Here is a 24,029-nt window from a genome sequence, read left to right as displayed (position 1 = left end):
GACCTATTATGTGGTCAATTTTGGAGAAGGTACCATGAGGTGCTGAGAAGAAGGTATATCCTTTTGTTTTAGGGAAAAATGTTCTGTAGATATCTGTCAGATCCATTTGTTTCATCACTTCTGTTAGTTTCAGTGTGTCCCTGTTTAGTTTCTGTTTCCATGATCTGTCCATTGGTGAAAGTGGTGTGTTGAAGTCTCCCACTATTATTGTGTGAGGTGCAATGTGTGCTTTGAGCTTTACTAAAGTTTCTTTAGTGAATGTGGCTGCTCTTGTATTTGGAGCATAGATATTCAGAATTGAGAGTTCCTCTTGGAGGATTTTACCTTTGATGAGAATGAAGTGTCCCTCCTTGTCTTTTTTGATGACTTTGGGTTATTCGTTATATGTAAGTACAGTGTAGCTGTCTTCAGACACTTGAGAAAAGAGTCAGATCTCGTTATGGATGGTTGTGAGCCACCATGTGGTTGCTGGGATTTGAACACAGGACCTTTGAAAGAGTAGTCAGTGCTCTTAACCACTTAACCATCTCTCCAGCCCCCCACTTTTTTTTTTGAGACAGGGTTTCTCTGTGTAGCCCTGGCTGTCCTGGAACTCACTCTGTAGACCAGGCTGGCCTCGAACTCAGAAATCCACCTGCCTCTGCCTCCCAAGTGCTGGGATTAAAGGCGTGTAACACCACGCCCGGCACTTTGCTACTTTTAACCTTTGGGCCTTGTATCTTAAATAGATCGGTCGCCTTTATGCATGATCACTTTCAGCAAGCCCAGCTATTTCCCATGGTAGTTATTAATCACTATGAAGAAATTCACATAGTGAGCTTGAAGCTAGCCCAAGCTGTGAGTTCCTGGCTCCAAAAAGCAAAACTAGAAACTTGAATCCAAACCCACACTAACTCATCCCACAGTGTGCAATGCACAGCACCAGTCCCGGGAAGCAGAAGCATCTTGTTGCCAAAGGCATCATATTAGAATGTTCAGTTTCGCCCAACAAATGAAATCCATGCAGAGAATCCATAAAGTATGACCCGGGCACAGTAACGGGAATAGATAAGAACTATCCTGAAGTGAGTGTAGACATTGTACTTACTAAAAGAAAACATTAAAACAACAATGTCTCACCTAGTGTTTCTGAGGCTTTTATGCTCCCGTTACCTAGCTAAAATTAACCCATTCTGGGACTGCTTTCTTTCTTTTTTTTTTTTTTTTCCATTTTTTATTAGGTATTTAGCTCATTTACATTTCCAATGCTATACCAAAAGTTCCCCATACCCGCCCACCCCCACTCCCCTACCCACCCACTCCCCCTTTTTGGCCCTGGCGTTCCCCTGTACTGGGGCATACAAAGTTTGCGTGTCCAATGGGCCTCTCTTTCCAGTGATGGCCGACTAGGCCATCTTTTGATACATATGCAGCTAGAGTCAAGAGCTCCGGGGTACTGGTTAGTTCATAATATTGTTCCAACTATAGGGTTGCAGATCCCTTTAGCTCCTTGGGTTCTTTCTCTAGCTCCTCCATTGGGAGCCCTGTGATCCATCCATTAGCTGACTGTGAGCATCCACTTCTGTGTTTGCTAGGCCCTGGCATAGTCTCACAAGAGACAGCTACATCTGGGTCCTTTCAATAAAATCTTGCTAGGGTATGCAATGGTGTCAGCGTTTGGATGCCGATTATGGGGTGGATCCCTGGATATGGCAGTCTCTACATGGTCCATCCTTTCATCTCAGCTCCAAACTTTGTCTCTGTAACTCCTTCCAAGGGTGTTTTGTTCCCAATTCTAAAGAGGGGCATAGTGTCCACACTTCAGTCTTCATTCTTCTTGAGTTTCATGTATTTAGCAAATTGTACCTTATATCTTGGGAATCCTAGGTTTGGGGCTAATATCCACTTATCAGTGAGTACATATTGTGTGAGTTCCTTTGTGAATGTGTTACCTCACTCAGGATGATGCCCTCCAGGTCCATCCATTTGGCTAGAAATTTCATAAATTCATTCTTTTTAATAGCTGAGTAGTACTCCATTGTGTAGATGTACCACATTTTCTGTATCCATTCCTCTGTTGAGGGGTATCTGGGTTCAGGGGAAAAATTCCTGAACAGAACAGCAATGACATGTGCTGCTTTCTTTTTAGAACACAGCCTGTTCTGTAGGAAACCATAATGGTAAGTAGACATGTGGTTCACCCCAGGGTAACTTCCCTTGGCTATCACTAGGCAACAAATCAGGATAGAACCACCTGAAACCAATTACATGCTCTCTTGACTATGTCCTGTCTTTATTTTATTTTATTATTTATTTATTTATTTATTTATTTATTTATTTATTTATTGTTTTTTTGAGACAGGGTTTCTCTGTATAGCCCTGGCTGTCCTGGAACTCACTTTGTAGACCAGGCTGGCCTCAAACTCAGAAATCTGCCTGCCTCTGCCTCCCAAGTGCTGGGATTAAAGGCGTGCGCCACCACGCCCGGCATGTCCTATCTTTAATCTTTAAGACTTCTGTGCCAACTGCAGAAATTTCCTTTGGTAAAAACACTTGCACCTTTTAAGATCTCTTCAAAGTAAAGGCCACCATTTCATGTCACACATTAGGTTACTGTGAGAAGTGTCTACTTTTATTACATAAAGCTATAGTGGCAGAGGACCTACTTCTAGCCGAAATAGGGAAGATCAACTCGTGTTAGTCAAAATTGATGGATGAAGAGAAAATGTGACGTCAAATTTCCTCTTAACCAAAAATGTATACTAACTGGACACTGATAAATAGGACACAGTTTCTCCCCCAATGATGTGTTTTGTATTCTACTGGGAAGGTAATATATGCACAGGAAAACATAATACTGCAAGATAATGTAGAGAACATCTCATATAATCCTGCCAATGGTTTTACGAGGAAAATAATTTTATGACCATTTCACAGATGAGTAAACCAATGTGCAGCCAATATTTGGGTCTAAGTAGTCTAATTCCAGAGGCCACTTTTAAGAATATGGGAAGATAAAAATTACAGCTGAGGGGGCTGGAGAGATGGCTCAGTGGTTAAGAGCACTGGCTGTTCTTCTGAAGGTCCTGAGTTCAAATTCCAGCAACCACATGGTGCCTCACAACCATCTGTACTGGGATCCGATGCCCTCTTCTGGTATGTCTGAAGACAGCTATAGTGTACTTGTGATGGTTTGTATATCCTTGGACCAGGGAGTGGCACCATCTGAAGGTGTGTCCTTGATGGAATAGGTGTGACCTGGTTGGAATGGGTGTGTCACTGTGGGTGTGGGTATAAGATCCTCACCCTAGTTGCCTGGAAGTCAGTCTTCCACCAGCAGCCTTTGGATGAAGACATAGAACTCTCAGCTCCTCCTGTGCCATGCCTGCCTGGATACTGCCATGTTCCCACCTTGATGATAATGGACTGAACCTCTAAACCTGTAAGCCAGCCCCAATTAAATGTTTTTTTTTTTTTAATAAGACTTGCCTTGGTCATGGTGTCTGTTCACAGCAGTAAAACCCTAACTAAGACAGTATTCATATACATAAAATAAATATTTTTTTAAAAAATGACAGCTGAAACAGCAACTTCTTAGATGATCTTAATTATTAGTTATGAGCAGGAGAATACCATTTGAAAAATAAACACAGTTGATAATAACTTCATATCAGTCCATCATGGTTTTATATATATGACTAACTTTTTGTGTATTATTTCCTTTGTGTGTGTTTGTGTGCACCCACATACTTTTCTTTTTTTAGTTTTAATTTTTAAAAAAATTTATATGTGGGTGTTTTGCTTGCATGTACTTCTGTGCACCAAGTACATGCTGTGCCTTTGGAGTCAAGAAGAGGGTGTTAGATGCCCAGAACTGGAGATACAGACAGTTGTGAGCCACTGTGTGGGTCCTGGGACTCGAACTTGCATCCTCCAGAAGAGCAGCCATTGCTCTTCACCACTGAGCCACCTTTCCAGTCCAAAAAATATTTACTAGGTGATTATAAAAGGTCAGTGATTACCAACCAATCATTACAAAAATCCCCAGACCTAGGTAATCACAGTTATTATTATTTGATATATATATATGATATGTCATATTTGATATATACACACACGCATATATATATATGATATAAATTGTCTCCTACAAGATCATGTTTTCATGGTTTGAATTCAATTCTCAGCTGATGGTGCTCTTCTGAGAGTCTGTGGAACTTTTATGAAGTGAGGCCTGGGGGCTCTTTGACTCTTTAAGAGTCTCTTAATGAAGGTGTGGTTGGGGGATGCTAATTGGAAAACAGGAAACAGACGCGTGGGTTGGTCTTATGTGATTGCGGGCTGGTTAGTAACTTCAAGTGTCTGTGCAAACGTCTCTCTGGCACCCCCTTCCTTCCTCCTCTTTTCATTCTAGTCACTGAAAACACACCATCAAAAATGCATGTAGCCATATGTAGGAAATAAGGGAGCCAAAAATGTATAAAAACATCAACCCTGTAACATTCCGGGTTCTAGCCTCTGGATAATAATTTGCTAGAATCCTATCAGCATAATGAAGTGACTCCTGGTAAAAGAGGCTCCAGGACTTTGTTTCTTGAAGTAGAAAGAGGGAAACAAAAGCCCTTAGGAAAGAACTCAATTAGTAGATGGTTGCCTAGCAAGCACAAAGTACCCATTTGATCCCTATCACACCACGTGCGCGAGTGTGCGTGTGTGTGTGTGTGTGTGTGTGTGTGTGTGTGTGTGTGTGTGTGTTGCATACACATGCATATTTGTAGTTTCAACACTTGGGAGGTAGAGGCCAAAACATCAGAAGTTCAAAGTCATCCTTAGCTTTAAGAAGATTGAAGCTAGTCTGGGTAGATAAGACAGGACCTTAGGAGAAAACATGGTCCACTTGTGGTGACTATAAACCCAATTTCATTTGTATTTGAAAACTGAACTGCATAAATCAGATAAAGTGTTCTGAGGGGAAGTTCCCAGCTTCCTATTGACGAACATTCAAAATTTCCTATCATCATCTGCTCTTCCTCAGGTCTGTTTCCTCTGATCAAGCCTAGGCCCTCATTTTTTCTTGCTTGAATGGTGTTTAACTAGCCTGGACAATTCTCCCTTTAAACCCACCCCACATTCTGATACCAGAATAATGATCCTTAAACTTCCTCTCCTACCTCCTCAGTCCTAAGATAATGAAGTCTAAAAACATCTCCACAAGAGCCTTAATATCAGGCCACTTCCCAAATGCCAGCCACCCCCACTTCTTATACCTCCTAATATGTTTCTACCTCTACTCTGGTCACACCTGCTTTAATCCAATTCCAAGAATCCAGCAAGATCTTTCATTCAGATTGTCAGATGATGATGAAGAAAAAGAAGAAGAAGAAATAGGAAAAAAAGAAATGGTGTCATAACTCTAAGATATTTGTCTGTTTCATTCTATTCTGGCTTTGTTTGTTTTGTTTTATCTTATTTCTTATTATTTTCAGATGCCTCTTTACCTTCTAATGAGAGGAGAGAGAGAGAGAGAGAGAGAGAGAGAGAGAGAGAGAGAGAGAGAGAGAAAAGAGAGGGGGGAGATTTACATGGGAGAGGGGCGGGGAGGATCTGGGAGGAGGTGGAAAAGGGAAAATCATAATCAAAATATATTGCATGAAAAAAATCTATTTTAAATAAAAGAAAATAGAAGATAATTAATTTAAAAAGACAGATTAGATTATGTTATAACTCTAAGGCATGCAGAATGAGAAAAGAGTTAGCCAGATAACTAGAAGGGGGAGGGGAATTTTCTGTCCCAAACGGCTGAATTGACTGAGGCCTGAACAGAGATTAAGTAGTTTGGCCTGGCTGAAAGGGGGAAGTGAAAGCGAGGTGAACTTGTTAGGAGCACATATGAAAGGGATGGTTTGCTTCAGCTCACTGAAATGGGAAACCCAAAAAGAAGAGCATATTCAGGGAAGTAGAAGAGTTTGTAAACTTGTTATAAAAGCATGAGGACCTGTATTCAGACCCACAGGACCCATTTAAAAAAGCTGGTGATGCTGAGAGTAGTGAGAAGTGCCTTTAGTCCCAGCACTTGGGAGGCAGAGGCAGGGGCAGGGGGCAGGGGGGCAGAGGGGCAGAGGCAGAGGCAGGTGGATCTGAGTTCAAGGCCAGCCTGGTCTACAGAGAGAGTTCTAAGACAGCCAGGGCTACACAGAGAAATTCTTGTCACACTACCCCCAACCCTCTCCACCAAAAAAAGGGGGGGCTAGGTATGGCAGCACTCACTTGTAATCCTAGGGTCACTGAGGGAATCACAGGATTATTACAAATTTCTTAGAATCAAAGGGAAATGGAAAAACGACATAGACATGTATAGCTGTTAGTATCTACATTATTTTGAGATGTCTTTGATTTATTTGTATGTATGCTATTGTGTATGAAGGTATATATGTGTGTGCACCTGTGGAGACCAGAGGATAACCTGGAGTGTCCGTGAGCCATCTGTCTGGCTTTGTGAGTCAGGATCTCTCATTGACCTGGCGCTCACTAATTAGGTTAGGGAGGCTGGCCAGCAAGCTCTAGGAATCTTTATTCCTGTTTCCACAGTGAAGGAATCACAAATACATACCACCGTGCCTGCCATTTTATGTCCTTTCTGGGATCACACACACACACACACACACACACTATATAATGTAAAGTCTCAAGAAATTGTGTGCCTCCTGAAACTGTTAATGCATTATTTAACTAGAGGGGGCATCAATCTGTGAGCTGGCAGATGCTTGGCTCCTGGCTGAAGCCTCTCCATCACAGGGAGTTGTTCTCAGTACTTACTGCGCAGAGGTTTTCCTTCTGGACTTGACTGACAGCTTAGGACACTGACTTGCCTCTGTGCCTTCACCGCTTAAAGAGATAACGTTGGGCATCCCAGCGATCCTGCACTGACACTCCTTAAGTGTTTAACACTTTCTACCGGAAAAGGGAAACAAACAGGTTGAAGCAAAGGTAAGGAGGAGAAATGCCAAACGAGGCCACAGCCACGCCTAGCTTTCATCTTGCTTTTTGTTAGTTGCTGGGCCTGAGTAAGGAATCTGAAACAACAGTTCCCCTACCTCTGTCTGTGTGTCTGTGTGTCTGTCTCTGTGTCTGTGTCTCTATCTCCCTCCCTGTCTCTCCCTGTCTCTCTCTGTCTCGTTGTCTCTCTCTTTCATGTGTATGTGTGTATATGTGTGTGTGTGTGTGTGTATTTGTGTTTGTGTGTATATTACACATGCACATGGGCATTTGGGAGGGAGGTGAGGACACAGGTGCTCCTCCTGTTCTGGCTACCTCATCTTTCATGAATTTAAAAAGGATCAGACAAATTGATAAAGGAAGATGATTTATAGTTTGGCACACCTGGGGGTGGGGTGAGGTGAGAAGAAAGACTTGTAAGCTGCTCCTTCTCCTGTAGTGCTGTTAGAATTTGCAGGACAGATGGAAGAAAGGCCCTGAAATAGCCACCTGCTCATTTCCATTCTTTGAAGTGCATTGTTTCAATGGCCTGATAACTGTAGGGAGGGACAAAGAGCCTGAAGGGAGGGACAGAAGGCTTCTCTTAAAGATAACTCCTTTCTTACGGTGAGTGGATTGATTAAGATTAGAGGCTGGGGCACTTTCAGATCAAAGAGCTTAGCTTTGGCCATCCATTCTCTACAGGCCAATTATAGAAATAAACAAACTATACTGAAAAAGCTGGATGAAAGGACTTTATTGCTTGCTGCCACAACTGGGAAGACAAAAGGCAGCCAGTGGCCATCTTCGCCCCCAACACCAAGGCCACTTTCGGGGGTTTGCTGAGAGGTTCAGGTTTAAGTAGAGGGCCTGAGGCATAAATAAACAAACAGCCCTGATCAAAGTTTTGTCCCACATCTCTGTTTCCTGCAAAGTGCTCTGACAGAAAGATGTGAAAACCCTTTCCAGGAGACAAGGGCCCTCTATGTCTGACACCATGGGCCAGGCCCCTATCGTTCTCTCAGCATGAGACTACTGAAGACATTTGAGTTTCTCAGGGCCCCCGCTATTTCAATAGTGTGATATCCGAAGAGTCTCTTCAAAGCATCCATATTCCTGCTAGGATGGGGGCACTACCAAGGCCATGGTTGCAATTTCCCTCTGTTAGCAAAGGTGCACCAACAATCCCCTCAGCAGTAACAAAATGTATGTATAATTCATATGGAGCAGAGCCTAGGAATTATATAAAAGTGTCTGCAGATATAATTATAATTATATCTTATAATTTCATCATAAGAGGGAGATTTTCATAAAGATCTTTAAATAATATAGTAATCTAAAAACTATCCTTCTAGGTCTCCAAACTCTTCAGGGACTTCATCCAACATGTACAGTAAAAGCCACAAGCTTACAGTGCCCTTTGAGGTCCCACATCAACCTGACTGCTTAAAATTTCTGTCTCTATATTCCCCCTCCACCCCGCACATCATTTTGTCTCCCACTCCCCCACCTCCAGCATGGTGAGTACCCCCAGGGCATCAGTTCCCAAGTGTTTTATCTGAGTCTTTCCTACTGGGTAGTACACAACGGGTGGGAGGAGTCATGGGTCCTTATTTAGTATATTTTATTACCCATTCGGAGGAGCATGGCTTCATAAGCTCAAAACGGAAACTTAGCATTCAGTCCCAAGAACTCACCTACTTCTTGACGACCTGCAAGACCTAAGCTGACCCTTAGTGCTGACAGTATGTTCAGGCTTCTCAGTCAGATGTTAGCCTTCTTCAGGAGGTGGACAAGTAGGAGAGACTGTCAGGAAAAGGAATAGACTCGCTTTCAAGGTATTTCATCTTATCTTCTTGTCTACCACTTGAAATGCATTGGCACTCAGGGAGATCTGATGACTGGGAGGGAGGAGCCATTGTTACCATCTTTGAATGGACGTTCTAGGGGCATTGTACCTTATAGGCGTGCATGGAGATCCTTGTGTTCCCAGATAAGTGCTAGGAGAGCCAGGAATGTTAAGCACACAGAGTTGTCCCTTAAAAGAGGATGCATAATCTGTTATCCATGAGAGCACACTATATCCTCCTTCTAAACTCTTATCAATCTATAGAAGCCATCTTTGTATGGAAGGTGTCATATGTTCTCAATCTATAAAACCCACCTTTATGAAAGATGTAACATGTACTGTCCAAAGAGTTCCAATGTAGTCATGTCTTAAACGTTATTGTGCACATGGGATTGGGTTTTTATCTGCGCGATAATTTTCATCAAATAGTGCTGTGTTTAATATAGGCCTAAAACTACTTGGGTCAAATGCCCCCAAGTTTGAGCCAATTGTATCTAGTAAGTCCTGTTGAACTGAATACCAACTGGCCCCTACAATGCCAAGTCTATCCATATAAAGACAGAGAAGGAAGCATCCCAGTATGTGTGAGCATTTGGCCCTGCTTTCCATGGGCTTTCCGTTTGAACACAAGAAGGGCAGCTAGTCGGTCTTCTGCTGTGCCTGGGACAACAAGAAACACATGTTAGCATTCTTGCTTTGGCAGAAAGTGGATATTTAGGCAAGATAGGTGCAAATCAGCCATTGGAGGTTCAGTCCACTGCTGGAGTGATCGGTGTCTCTGCTTTAAGTCATATGAAGTCGAGTTTGTGCCCAGTTGTTTATATGTGAAACATACCTGACTGAGGGATTTAAAACTTGAGATTTTTCTCTTTTTCTTTTCCCTCTTTGGTTCTTTTTTCAAGACAGAATCTCTCTGTGTTGTCCTGTCTGCCCTGGAACTCACTAGGACCAGGACCAGGCTATCCTGAAATTCACAGAGATTCCCCCTGCCCCCTATACCCCCAACCCCCCCCTTGCTTCTTCCACCTGCCTCTGCCTCCCAGAGTGCTGAGATCAGAGGCATGTGCCACCACCTGCCTTAATTCCACCCAACAAGAGAAGCACAAGTATTGTTGTCTGTTTAAAAAAGAAAAACAAAAACAAGACAAAAAAAAAAAAACCCAGCCAAGTCCTAGATACATACAGCAAAGAGAACCCCCACCCCTTCCTCAGACAGAGTTTCTCTGTGTAGCCTTGTCTGTCCTGAAACCCACTGTGTAGATCAGGCTGGCCTTAAACTTACAGAGCTCTGCCTGCATCTACCTCCTGGGTGCTGGCATTAAAGGTGTGAGTCTCCATCACCAGGCTAAATGTTTTCTTAAGACAAACTGTTAGTCTGTTGCCCAAGCTAGCCTCAGACTGCTTGAGTTCAAGTAATTGATGCTCCAGACTCAGTATCCTAGGAACTGGAATCTTAGGATTTCATTGAGCACAAAATGAAAAACATCTGGTTTGAAGTACTTCTTGAATAGCAATGTTTAAGCCAGCGGTTCTCTATGGGTCAAGACCCCTTTGGGGGTTACAAATCAGATCTCCTGCTTATTAGATGTTTATATTATGATTCATAACAGTAGCAAAATTACAGTTATGAAGTAGCAACTAAATAATTTCATGGATGGGGGTCACCACAGCCTGGGGAATTTATTAAAGGCTCACAACATTAGGAAGGTTGAGAACTAGTGTTTAGGTAAATGAATTTAATCTTGGTCATATTTTAAGTGCTTGTTTCCTTATGCTACAGGTGAATGTTGTCCTGATAAATCTGTGATCACCAGTCAGTTGTACCATGAGTCCAGATCTTATGTTGGTCGTGTTACTGATGTAAGGAAAGATACTTTGTACACTGAGAACAGAATTTGCTTTTCGCACTGGAATTGTTTCTTCTTTTGGCTCCATTCAGTGACTCTTCAATATTTGATATGGATTTTAGGCACTGAAGAGATGAAAGGGCAGTATTTGTAAAATCCATGCTATTGTTTATTAGTTATTCATCAGTCAAATGTAGCCAATTATGTCTGGTCAGTTTCTCACAAAGTTAATCATTCTCTTATTCATGTATATAATTTCCTATAATAAACGATAACATTTGAATAGGGAGACATAGAAAAAGAGGGCAGAATGAGCCCTGCCCCACCAGGCAGTTTGCTGTTTTCCCACTGTGGGTGATGCACTGTACACAGCAAAGGTAGAGTCAGGAAACAGGTTAGGCAAGTGATGTGGCGGTCCTGGCCGGAGGTGAAGGAGGCTCTTAGGACTGTTTAGATGCTGGCTGTATTTTTAAGTTAGTAATAAAAAATATTGGAGGGCCGGGCCGTGGTGGCGCACGCCTTTGATCCCAGCACTTGGGAGGCAGAGGCAGGTGGATTTCTGAGTTCGAGGTCAGCCTGGTCTACAGAGTGAGTCCCAGGACAGCCAGAGCTATACAGAGAAACCCTGTCTTGAAACAAACAAACAAACAACAAAACAAAACAAATATATTGGAGGATAGATTTGGAGCTTAGTAGTGTAAAGGCGTAGGTAACTCTTAATTATGTGTCTTCTCACAGCTTTACTGAAGCCTGCTGGACAATTGCAAATAATTAGCATTTTCTTGTTGCATTTGGAGATACACACACACACACAGAGACACACAGACACACACACAGACACACACACACACACACACATAGACACATTGTGAAACAATTAGCAGACCCCAGCTGGTTGCCTAGCCTCAGCCTGATGTTACTTACAGTTATTTTGTGTGTGGTGGGAACACATGAGACCCACGTTTTCAGTCAATTCCAACATTCATTGTGGTGAACAATAGTCACCATGCTTCTAATTCACTCCAGTACTTACCTTCTGGCTGGAAGTTTCGAGACTTAGCCATTGTCTCCGGTTGTCTAGGGACTGCTTATCAGCAGAGGCTCTGGAGTTTTGTACAGAACTTGCCAGTGGAAATTCGAGTAGCTCATTCTAGACCGATGATCCCACCTTCTCCTTTGTCCCCCACCTTCTCCTAGCCCAGTCAGCCTGTCTTCTCCAAGGATTGTACTTGGGATGAAACAGAAGCAGTCATGTAAACATTGTCCCCAGTAGCTGGAGGTGTTCATCACTCACTCTATCCTTTTCTCCCCTTGACAGGAACCCAGGACCATAAGTGTCCCCTCCTCACTGAGGAGTGTCTGCCTGGAGGATAGGATTAGGCAAAATGAAACTAGGGTTTCTACCTCGGGCACAAGCTTCTTGATTTTCTTTTTTCCTTCTGCTGCTGTGTAGCTGCAGCTTTAAAGTAAGCCCCTGCACTCTCTCACTTGACAAGCCGGGATAGCTACACACTAGTTGCCTATTTGAGGAAAGAAAGCTCAGATTTCCTACTGTAGAGTCTTTGTTTGTTTGTTTGTTTGTTTACACATTGATCCGCTTCCTGCCAGTGACTTCAGTTTTTCACTTGAGCCAGAGTAAGGATGAAGCGTGGAAGGAAGACTCAGGGCAAGTTGGCTACACAAGAAGCCCAGCAATAACGGGGCTTTAAGAGTGTTGAGTTTGCATAGGCCCTTGGATAGTACAGTGTGGGTTTGGTTAGACCTCGGGACATACACATTTTGAAGCTGCAGTCCCATAGGTACCACATAAAGCCAACAACAAAGAAATGAGTTCAGATTTGAGAAAGGATGAAGGAGTGAGAAAGTTGGGTCACTCCACGTTTCTGGTTAAGTCAAACAAGTATTTGACTTATTCAGTAGTACAACTTAAGTAGCTGGCCAGTCAACACTCATCTGTGGGTTTGGGAGTTCCACTTAACTACAGAGCCTTTGTTGTCCTGAAACTTGTGCTTTTTTTTTTTTTTTTTTTTTTTTTTTTTTTTTAAAGATTTATTTTTATTATATGTAAGTACACTGTAGCTGTCTTCAGACACTCCAGAAGAGGGAGTCAGATCTCGTTAAGGATGGTTGTGAGCCACCATGTGGTTGCTGGGATTTGAACTTTGGACCTTTGGAAGAGCAGTCAGGCGCTCTTACCCACTGAGCCATCTCACCAGCCCCTTGTGCTTTTTTTTTCTTTCTTTTTAAATTTGTTTTTATTTCATGTGATGTGAGGGTCCCCTGGAACTGGAATTATAGACTGTTGTGAGCTGCCATGTGTGTGCTGGGAATTGAACCTGGATCCTTTGAAAGAGCAGCCATTGTTCTGCATGGTTCTATTGAACCATCTCTCCAGCTCCTCCTCCTTATTCTTTTAACTTTTTTTTTAATTATTTATTTTATGTATAGGAGTACACTGTAGCTGCCTCCAGAAGAGGGCATTGGATCCCATTACAGATGCTTGTAAGCCTCCATGTGGTTGCTGGGAATTGAATTCAGTACCTCTGGAACAGCAGTCAGTGCTCTCAACTGCTAAGTCATCTCTCCAGCCTCCCCTCCCCACTTAAACTTTTATTGAACATAGATTTTTCCCTCTCACATAACATATTCTGATCACAGTTTCCCCTCCATGTACTCCCCTAAGTTACTCCTTACCTCTCTTCCCATCTGGATCCATACCCTTTTGGTCTGTCATTAGAAAACAAACAGGCTTCTAAAGGAGAATAACAGAATAAAATAAAATAAGACAAAACAAAAACAAAACACATCAGAATAGGACAAACAAAAGAAGGAAAAGAGCCCAAGAACAGATATAGACTAGATTTAGAGATCCACTAGTTCTCACACACAGGAATCCCATAAATATACGAAACTGGAAGCCATTATATATAGTATCTGTGAAGTAAAAGAGATAGAATTCTCTCTCTCCCCCCTCTCTCTTTCTCTGTGTGTGTGTTAAGAAATAATACAGAATTTTAAAAGGACCAGAGGAACCTCTAAGATGCCATTGAGTTCGCTTTCTGTTGCCAATCTACTGATAGGCACCGAGCCAACCCTTATGAGTAGTTAGTTTCCCTTCTGAGACTCCCTGAAAGAAAACTAAATTTTCATTTGCAAGTGATTATCAATTGGAGATAGCTTCTGGGTTAGGGATGGGGACATAGAGGCTTGTATTCACTTCTTCTCTCAGTGCTGGGACCCTAACTGGTGTAGGCCTGTGCAGGCCCTGTGTATGCTGCCTCAGCCTCTGAATCATGTGAACATTGATGTTATTGGTTTAAAGAGCCTTGCTTTCTTGGTATTCTCCATCTCCTTTGGCTCTTATACTCTTTCTTCCTCCTCTTCCACAGGATGCCCTGAGTCCTAAAGTGGGAGGGATTTGAAGGAGGCAACCCAATTAAGTGAAAAGTGTTTCACAGTCTCTCACTCTCTGCACAATGTCTGGCTCTGGATCTCTGTATTTCTTTCCATGTGTTCGACCACAGCTGAGACATGTGCTTTACCTGTGTCTCCAACTCTGTCTTGTGAATGGGGAATTGAATGTGAGCACGTGTAATAAACTGTGGGCAGTTGACGCTTGCGTTTGACAATAGAGGAGAGGAGACTTAAAGTCTAAGCTTTTGACTCCAGAGGATTATATATTCCCCTCTGGCAGAAGATTGGTAAGATCATCTGTTAAGACATGCGCAAGAGGTCATTTACATCTAATCCAAACCATCAGAGGGAGTTGCTAGCCACAGTAACTTCTGTAGAGGCAGAAAGAGTTACATTTCGATTTTTCCTCTGCTTCTTTAGGTTTTGTGCCTTATAGAGGTGACTGGCTAGAAGTCGATTATTTCAAGTTTCAGTGGACTTCAAAGCTCCATATAGGGTCAGCAAAGCCCACAAGAGTCAAGCATGGGCATGAGGTGACTTTCTATTTTGCACTGGACATGGGTTTTCTATTTTGCACTGGACATGGGTTTCATTTCTGTGAGTCTATATGATGAGTCTTGGGCTAGGAAATCTCTTGGGTTTGCAGGAAAACATGTATTCTTTACCATGAGGAGACTGTTTTCTTACAGAAGTGGCAAGACTTTCCAAAAGAAAATAGTTTGGAAATAATACACAAGACAGACATAAAAGTAATCTCCTAGCTACACAGTTTATTTGTTTTGGGACATTAATTGGGGCTACTCTCAGCTGATCACAAGAAAAACAATCATCCTACTAAGACAGGTTGTGAAGGAAGGAGGGAAGTAGGCTGTGGAAGGCTGGAAGTCAGAGCTCCCCAGTACTAGCTAGTTAGCTAGCGTTTAGATACTGGAGACAGACCACAAAGTCCAACAATGGTGTAGAGAAGATCAGGCGTAGGGTGCTGATGGGATGGCTCAGTCAATGAAATGCATCCCTTGCAAGCCTGAGGACCTGAGTTTGATCCCCAACACCTACTTAAAAACACTGACATGAGACATGCTATCCCCAGGGCTGTGGGCACAGATAGGAAGAGCCACGGGTTTGCTGGCTAGCCAGTGTAGTCTAATTGGCAAACGCCTGAAGACACACACACATACTCCACACACTCACACACTATCTTGGGATGTGACAGGCGAGCAGGGAACATAATAGTCATCTTCCCCACCTTGCTCCTTCCTCAGTCAATTCGTCCTGACCTCTTAACCTGGATTGTAAGAAGTTAATGGCCACTGTGGTTAGTATTTAGAACCATGTAGCACATTCCAAGAGATTTTCTTCTAATTGGAGTAAAGTGGGATTCAGGCACTTGGGATGGCTTACACAGCACCAAGGTATTGTTCCAGACAGGATGGAAACCAATGATGGCATGGAGCAGCGGTCTGCTGGTTAGATCCAGAGCGAGGAGGGCCAGAGCCTCTATGTGCAGATTATACTGCTCCATAAACTTTTCTGTCATGTGTGCTTGCAGGTCTACATTACGTCCCTGGAGGGAAGACATGGAATGATAGAATACTCCATTTATTTCACCTTAGACGCTCTGAAGCTTCCTCTTGGATATGTACCTAAAGTGTGTGATGTTGTGAATGCGACCATAGTGGACAGTGTTCAGCTTGTCTCTGTTTGGAGAGCAATCTCTATGTCGCCAGTAAAAAGGTCATAAGAAAATGATTCCTATTTCTTGTTCTGCATTTCCCTTTGGCTTTCTCTTTTGTTCTTTCATTTCAAACTTACTTTTATTTTATTTTTTTAGGATAAAATAAATTCCCATTGAGCTCCCTATTGTGGATGAGGGTGACATTCAACTTCTGGTCCTCTTCCTCTCCACCTGTCCAGTGCTAAGACTATGAAATGCCAGAAATAGAACTCAGGGCCTCAGCCATGCTAGGCAAATGCTCTATCAGTAGACTACCCCCTTGCTTGCATTGTTTTGTATATGCAGGAAAATGTTTTAATAAAAAACTATAAATGATATTTTGATATTAAGTCTCAGGAAAATCCTACTGAGAGACTGCATAAGGACAGGCATGGCAGCACACATGTATTTCCCTAACTTGAGAGGCTAAGCCACTTTCAAGTCCTGAAAGGCTTAACCACCTTGAAAGGCTTGAAAATTTGAGACCAGAATGAACTATGGAGATCTTGTTCCCCTCAAAAAATTTAAGAATGTTAGTTCTTTTTGGACCATGAGTCAATTTTTTTTCTGAACACAGGTCATGTGTATACCAGATAAACCCTCCATCATTTAAATAAATCTTAGCTTTTTTTTTTCCACTTTTCCTTTTGAGAACAGAACAGCCTATGTTTCCCTAAGTGTCTTTGATACAAGCCTACATCTCCATGCCTTGCTATTAGCCCACTTTAGGAAGGTGCCTTAAAAACAAACAAACAAACAAACAAACAAACACCAAAACAAAGCAAAACATGTTCATCCTGACTTTCGATTGTACCAAAGAAGCAACACTGCCATTTGGTTAAGTTCCTTATTCCTCATGGTCACCAGCAAGTTCTGTCATGCCAGTAGATTGATTGACTCTTAAGGAACCTGCAGAGACAAAGTTTTACCTCAAGACTAACCCAGGCTTAGTAGGGAAAAAGGTATGACTGGAAATCACAGGGTGCCTTCAAATTTTCAATCTCCTCATGTTATAGCTAAGGTGTATTTGTTCATAACATCTTTCATTTCTTGTTTTATGACTTAAGTACCAAATATCATGTTTATCTGTGGCTTGTTCAAATAGGTCCTTGGTAAAGCCTGGTGATTGAGCTAGATTTTTGGGGGGTTGTTCTTCTTTAACCGTCGTTAAATTTAAAGCAATTTGTGTCAATACTAGGTCCACATTCCATGTCATTAAAAATACATAAATAGGGCTGGCGAGATGGCTCAGCGGGTAAGAGCACTGACTGCTCTTCCAAAGGTCCTGAGTTCAAATTCCAGCAACCACATGGTTGCTCACAACCACCTGTAATGAGATCTGATGCCCTCTTCTGGTGCGTCTGAAGACAGCTACAGTGTACTTATTTATAATAATAAATAAATCTTTGGGCTGGAGCGAGCAGGGCCAGCTAGAGTGAATGGGGTTGACCTGAGGATGCAGAAGTCCTAAAGTTCAATTCCCAACAACCACATGAAGGCTTGCAACTATCTGTACAGCTACAGTGTATTCATATACATTAAGTAAATAAATAAATCTTTAAAAAATATAAATAAATAAATACATCATTTAAGCAGCATTTTTTTTTTAATTCAAGACAGAATTTCTCTGTATAGGCTGTCTCAGAAATTGCTCTGTTGATCAGGCTAGCTTTGAATTCAGAGACCCACCTGCCTCTGCCTCAGGAATACTGGGATCAAAGGCATGTGTCACCCCTGTTTGGCTTCAGCAATACATTTTTTTTCCTGAATTTGCAGCCCATTTACAAATGCAGATCTCCAGGCCCCTCCAGAGTCCTTTGCAGCAAGGGGGCATCGTTTATACGTGGGAAATGCTCACTCATCTTAGGGATCTAGTTCTTCCTTACTAGAGCATGACACCAGGTAAATGCCCTAGGGTGAGTGCTGTTCAAAGTGCCTTCAACAACATGGCTGGTGTGCTCCTTCCCAGTCCCCAGATTTATAGTTATACCACAAGCTCTTCCCTATGTCAACACTTTTCATCTTTACTTGCTCTACAGGTTTTGGGGACTTCTCCAACAGTACAGTGATTCCTCATCCACACTGTAGTGAAGGAATGAACACACACACACACACACACACACACACACACACACACACACACACACAAGGGATTTATTGGAATGGCTTACAGGCTTCAGTGCAGCTAGTCCAACAAGGACTGGCTATGAATATAAAGTCCAAGAATCCAGTAGTTCCTTAGGCCACAAGGCAGGATGTCTTGCCAGGTCTTCAGTAGACACTGGACTCCTGAAGAAGTAGGCTCCAATGCCAGCGAAGGAATGGAAGTGCTAGCAAGGTGAGGACAGCTGACAAAGAACAAAAGCTCCCTTCTTCCATGTCCTTGTATAGGATTCCAGCAGAAGGGATGACCCAGATTAAAGCTTTGTCTTCCCTCCTCAAGATCCAGATCAAATGTATACATCTTCTTACTTCAAAAGTCTGGACTAGAAATGGATTCACTCACTTCAAACCAAGAAGAAAATAAAGCTCTTGCAGGTGTGCCCTCTATTTCTGGGTTGTAATTTACTCCAGATGTCAAGTTGACAACCAAGAATAACTATCACAGTTGCCCTCCAAAATCTTGTCTCAGAAAGTTGGTCATTTATTTAAAGCTGGTAAGAATATTTGGGGTGTCACCTAGTGGGAGGTGACTACATCAGGAGGACCCTCCTGAGGGGATTGATGCTGGTCTCAGGAAGTGATTGGTTTCCATGAGAACAGGTTGTTATAAAACTGAGCCTGTTTTCCCTTTCAAGATCTCTTGCACGCAGCTATATCATATTACTCTCAGCATGTTTATAGCCTCCTATCATGATGTTATCTATTCTGATAGCATCTACTACCAGTACCAGGCTCATTTTTTCCATATATGTATTTATTCATATGCATACATACATGTAACTATAGTAAAGAAAAAGAGGCCATGAATTTGAGAAGGAGTTGGGAGAAGGCATAGGGGGGATTGGAAGAAGGAGGGAGAGTGATGTGATTATATTTGAATTAAATTTTTAAAAGAAAGTAGAATTTGGGGTAAATCCAGCAGGAGGCAGACAATAGAAGACATGATGTGCTAACAGATGTAAATGTATGCCTCCTTAGATGAACAGAAGGAGCATCTGGGCATCCTATTAGCAGCTTAGGACAGAACAAGAGCAAACGCTGAGCTAGAACTGCAACATCTGACCCTAAGGCAGCATTTTCTGGGTAGCTTGTACTGTCCTTGGAGTTATCATGTCCGCTCTTTCTGATTGCCAAGGTCTTTGGCTTTTGGGAGAGACTTAGCTTTTGGAAACATCTCCCAAACAATCTTCCAAATAAGAGTGGCAACCAACTTCATTAGTAACTATTTTACCACACTGCCATGAAGCTTGGTAATGAAACATCTTGTTGTTGCTTTTAAAGAGAAAAGAAAAAAATTCTTGGGTCTTTTTCTTTTACAAGTTGAGAGCTTAGCTGGTTGGAGGTCTTTCCCCAAGGGTATGAGTCTCTTATTCCAAAGCAGATTTGGCTTTCCCCAATCTTATCTCTTTCAGTACAAGCCTTGGCTCCAACATTCAATTTCCTGGTGCTCTTTTTTTCTCTTCAAACGAAGCAGTTTATATTTCTTTTTGTCTCACATGCTCTTTTTTCTTTGTAGACTTGCAAATAACCATGCTACAAAATCAATACTAGGCTGTCTTAAATCTTCCACACTTAGGGGAGCCTGCAGGATACAGGAAGGGAAGCAAAATTCAAAGATATGAAAACACATACCAGGTGGCTTATTCTCCACCAATTATTTGGGAAAAAAGTTTCCTGGTATAGCACCATCCCAGGTGCTATTCCAGAAGGAACTGTAATTACCTTGAAACTCCACTCAGGTCTTTTCCTCCAAGATGATGAGCTCTAGAGATAAGCTACCTATACCAGCTTAAGGGCCTAAGGAAGGCTCTGGCCTGCTCTCAATCATATAAACAGCACAGAAGTTATTTAGGCTAGAAGCCATGTCTGGTCTGGAGTGTGGGAGTTTGTGGGAGCCTTTGGCTATATAGATAATTCGAGGGTCATTTAGTCTTTAGGTACTGGTTGTGGGAGCTTGATATGGCCTGGCCCAACAGATAACACAGATCACCAGGCTGTTAATCATTTCCAAGACCCAGCTTTCTGGATGGAAGGACAGGTTTGTTTTATTTTGTTTTAAACAGATTTCTCATTGGAGATGTGTGGGCAGAAGGACCTTCATGTTGTACTCCCAACACCAGACCAAAGAAATTTGTTCACTACTTTTCAATCTAATCTCAGGCAAATTATCTTTCTTCTTTCTTTTTTCTTTGGCACTAAGCCCTCCAAAACCACATGTAAGACTACCTGAACTCACAACATCACTCTAGCATCTCTCCAGACTTCAGCAAGTTGCTTTACCTCTCTGTGTGTTTCTATCTTGGAGGCCCTCTGATTATTGCACTACATAGTCTATGGGATGTGTTTAAAGCTGTGCCTAACAGAAAATATGTTCTCAAAATGTTAAACATTATTCTTCTCCTTCTTTGTGTACTAATGATATGTGCTGATATTTTAAGCCCCTTTAAAAATCTGGTATTAGTATATTTTAACTGTACCGATAAATTGAGACATTTTCATGCATACATAGAAAACACTTTGATTATAGTCACTCTCTCTTCTGCCTCTCCATGTTTATCTGAGCTCTTTTCTCTATAAGCTTCAATCATCCCATACATGCCACATATGTGAGAGAAAACACGTGAGACTGGTCTTTCTGAGCTTGCTTTAATTCATTTTGCTTGTAACCCTTGTAAGCCTTGAACTCTGAAATCCTTCTGCCTCTGACCTCACATGTGTCACCATGCCCATCTGGCTTATTTTGTGTAATGCGATCATCTCCTGTTCTACCTACTTTCCTGAAGATGTCACGATTTTATTCTTTATGTCTAAATAACACTTTTGTTGTTTATGTTCTGCACATTTTCTTTATCCATTCAACCATTTATGTGGTCCCAGGATGATTCTGTAGCTTGGTTGGTGTCCACAGTGCTGTGATGTACATGGGTGTTCAGGTATATCTATTGTATGTTGGCTTTAACCTTTTGGAGACTATACCCAGGAACAGGAAAGCTGAAACATATGCCAGTTCTACTTTCAGTCTTTGGAGGAAAATCCCTGTTAGTTTCCATAGTAGCTATTCTAATATACATTCACAGCAACAGTGCATGAGGGCTCTTCCTCCCACATCCTGGTCAGCATTTTACCCTGTCTCATTTCCTTGATAATAGCCATTCTGATTCAGAAAGGACAGAATCTCAATGTGGTATTGACTAGTATTTCCCTAATGCCTGAAGACCTGCTGTTTGTTTGTTTTTGAGATAGGTTATCTCTGTTATATAGTCTTAGCTATCCTGGAACTCACAGCTATCAGCCTGCCTCTGCCTCCTGAGTGTAGGGATTAACCCTCCACATGCCACCACACACAACCTATGATGTGCAGAATTTCCATGTCTTTTTTTTTTTCTTTCTTTTGGTTTTTTGAGACGGGGTTTCTCTGTGTAGCCCTGGCTGTCCTGGAACTCACTCAGTAGACCAGGCTGGCCTCGAACTCAGAAAGCTGCCTGCCTCTGCCTCCCAGGTGCTGGGATTAAAGGCGTGCGCCACCATCCATGTCTTCTTTTATTTGGAGGGGGTGCTTCTTTTCTTTGTTTAGAGAACTTCTCATTCAATTAATTTGCCCATTTATAAATTGGATTCTTCAATTTTAATGCGTGTGTTAATCTTTCAGATCTTTATATATAATGGATACTAATCCTGTGTTGGATGAATAGAAGGCTCTTCCATTCTGCATATCCCTTCAGATTGTTGTTTCCATTGCAGTACAGAAGCATTTAATTTGATGCAATCCCATGTGCTTCCCAGGGATTGAACTCAAATAATTTGGTTTGGTTGGCAAGCTCTTCCAATGGAAAAGCTATTCCACTAGCCATGTTCTTCAATTTGTATTTATTTATTTATATGTTTGTTTATTTTCATGTGTGCTGGTGTTTTGCCTGCATGTATGTCTGTGTGAGGGTGTTGGATCCCCTGAAACTAGGGTTACAGACAGCTCTGAGCTGCCATGTGGTTGCTGGGTTATTGAACTCAGATCCTGTGGAAGAGCAGCCAGTGCTTTTAACCACTCAAGTTATCTCCCCAGCCCTTCTGCTTTTCAAATTGCATTTAATTCTAGGAATTTTGCAATTTCTGCTGTGATAGTTTTCTCAACGACTTTCTGGTCATTCAAAAATGTAGTGTTCAATGCCCAAATGTTAGTACAGTTTCCTTTTCTTCTCATTGCTAATTCATTTCAGTGTGATAAGATGTAAAAGTAATGTCAAGTTTTTACACTTGGTAAAGCTTGGCCTAAAATATGATCATATTGGAAAGTGTCTTATGATTTCATGAAAAAATTGTGTATTTTACATTTGTTGGATAGAATGTTTTGTAGCTGTCCATTAAATCTATTTTGTTTGTTAATTCTATAATGTCTTTGCTGAATTTGTCTGTATGAGAGAGTGGTATTGAAATCATCAATTATTATGGGGGCTATCAGTCCTTTTATTCCTAAAGTCTGTTTTATAAAACTGGCCACGCGCTCGCGCACACGCGCACACACACACACACACATTCAACTTGAGGTTGGCTTTGCTGAAATTAATTTCAGCCACTCCTGCTTACTTCAAGAGTCCATTTGCTTGGAGTTTATCAGTTTCCATATTTTGACTTTTTATGATTTCCTACACTCATGTATTTCTGTAAGGAAGCAAACAATTAAACATACTTTTTAATCAAGTCAGCCAGTCTTTGCTTTTTAATTGGAGAATTTGCTTTCTGGGGTATTGTTTCAGTGCATTGTTTTTGTATTGATTTCTATTCCCAGTTCGCACTTGCCAATCTATTCTTTCTGTGAGATTTGCTACCCTCATCTGCTTGTGTTTATCTTCTACTTCCTTGTGTACAGGATTTCTGCAGACTTAGTGATCATGAGTTCCTTAAATTGAAGTTTATCTTGGATAAAAAGCCCTAGTTTTTCTTAATTTTGAACACTAACTTTGCTGGATACAGTAAACTAGTTTAGCAGTTGTTCTGTGTGAAAGTTTGAATTATATTACACTTGCCCCCTTGGCGTTTGGATTGTCTATTGAGACATATGTGGTTATTTTAATGGCTTTTCTTTTCATAGTAAGTTGGTACTCTTATTTCTGAGTTTTTGCTATTCTGTTTACTCTTGTACTATGAACACAGATATCACCTCACATCTATAACCCTTGCACTTGGGAAGCTGAGGCAGGAGGATATGTGTGGCCAGGCGAGCCTTAGCTACAGAGTGTGCTCTTGTTTGAGAAACACACAAAAATAAACTATAGATTGACACAGAGAAAGTCTAGCTCATCTTGTTTGTTGAGTTTTAAAAACATTCTATACTCAGATATCTGTATCTATGAGTTTCCCAACAGTTCTCTGTTATTAACTAGATAGGTTCTCTGTGACTTTAATCTATACTTCCAGTATCTCCTCCACCTGAACACTTAATTTTGGTCTTTTTTCCCCCTAAGAATAACAAATAATATATATTGATCATTTAATATTGAACAACATTCTTACAAGCACTTGCCTATAGTTTAAGTATAGTATATTTATTAATTCTTTGAGAATTTCATATGATAGTCAGATTCATCTTTCATTCCTTCTCATAGTGCCTCTCACATCCACCCAGACTTCTTTACCCACTCCCAACTTTGCAGATGATGGAGGTGGTGGTGGTTTTTCAAGATGGGGGTTTCCTCTGTATAGTCCTGGCTGTCCTGTAACTGGCTTTGTAGATCAGGATGGCCTCAAACTCCTGCCTGCCTCTGCCTCCAAGTGCAAGGATTAAAGGCCTGCATCACCACCACCTGGTTCAACTTTGCATCTTAAAAAACAAAACAAAATAAAAAACTCAGTCTCATCTGTGCTTATTAGATACTCCCAGGTTTGAGAAGCATCCACTGGAACATTGGTGACCTATCAGGGGCCACACCCTTAAACTATCTCCTCTCCCTCTCCTAGAAGCCATCAACTGTGTAAAGCTCCTCCAGTGCCATGAGTTTGGTCTTTTTAAACATGGCCCAGAACTCTTGCAAAGTTTGTTAGTGAGAAAGAAAATCCTAATGGAGAGAGAGCAGTGGACAGGAGGCATGTTGGG

General features: G+C 41.7%; 1 long non-coding RNA gene across 1 annotated transcript; it reads right to left on the bottom strand.

Annotated features, from left to right (window-relative positions):
• Positions 1 to 14,814: 14,814 nt before the first annotated feature.
• Positions 14,815 to 23,422, bottom strand: Gm39514. The gene is made up of 2 exons (XR_878112.3): positions 17,950 to 23,422; positions 14,815 to 15,628 (listed from the first exon to the last, which is right to left on the bottom strand). It is a non-coding gene; the product is annotated as a predicted gene, 39514 (long non-coding RNA).
• Positions 23,423 to 24,029: the final 607 nt, after the last annotated feature.

This window comes from Mus musculus, chromosome X (genome assembly GCF_000001635.26).
Source record: "Mus musculus strain C57BL/6J chromosome X, GRCm38.p6 C57BL/6J".
Lineage (NCBI taxonomy): Eukaryota > Metazoa > Chordata > Mammalia > Rodentia > Muridae > Mus > Mus musculus.
Note: the sequence above shows the minus strand (reverse complement) of the source record. Positions and strands in the feature narration are given on the sequence as shown.